Source organism: Crocuta crocuta, unplaced genomic scaffold, assembly GCF_008692635.1.
Source record: "Crocuta crocuta isolate KB4526 unplaced genomic scaffold, BGI_CrCroc_1.0 scaffold944, whole genome shotgun sequence".
NCBI classification, from domain to species: Eukaryota; Metazoa; Chordata; class Mammalia; order Carnivora; family Hyaenidae; genus Crocuta; species Crocuta crocuta.
This window is the reverse complement of record NW_027528243.1, coordinates 774353-774769: the sequence shown is the minus strand read 5'-3', so window position 1 is coordinate 774769 and position 417 is coordinate 774353. Positions and strand designations below refer to the sequence as shown.

General features: G+C 47.8%; 1 protein-coding gene across 1 annotated transcript in view; it reads right to left on the bottom strand.

Moving 5' to 3' along the window:
• The window catches only part of LOC144222563 (acrosomal protein KIAA1210-like), an 11479-nt gene that overhangs the window by 4752 nt on the left and 6310 nt on the right, over window positions 1-417 (bottom strand). The gene's annotated exons all lie outside the window — the stretch shown is intronic.

Sequence of the window (417 nt, the reverse complement as noted above, 5' to 3'; positions counted from 1 at the left end):
GGGAAGCAAGAGACTGGGGTCACACTTCCTACTTTATACTCTTAATTATTATGCTCCCTGCCCAAAAAAAAGGGGAGAGGGACCTATTTCAGGTCCTTNGCTATGAAACAAGCCCATCTGCCCCAAACCACCACCCCCACTAGCAAAGCTGTCTGAAATTCCTCACGTTCAATGCCCTCATGAAGGTCTTTCTAGTCTTAAAGGGATGGGGAACAGCACAGCTCTGTGAGGAGTCCAGATAGGTCTGGAGGGTTTGGGGTTTTTTTTTTGTTTTTTTTTGTTTTTTGCTTATTTATTTATTTTGAGAGATAAAGAGAAAAGGGTGGGGGAGGGTCAGAGAGGGAGGGAGAGAAATAGGATCCCAAGCAGGCTCTGGCTCTGCGTTGCCAGCGCAGAGCCTGATGCGGGGCTCCAACC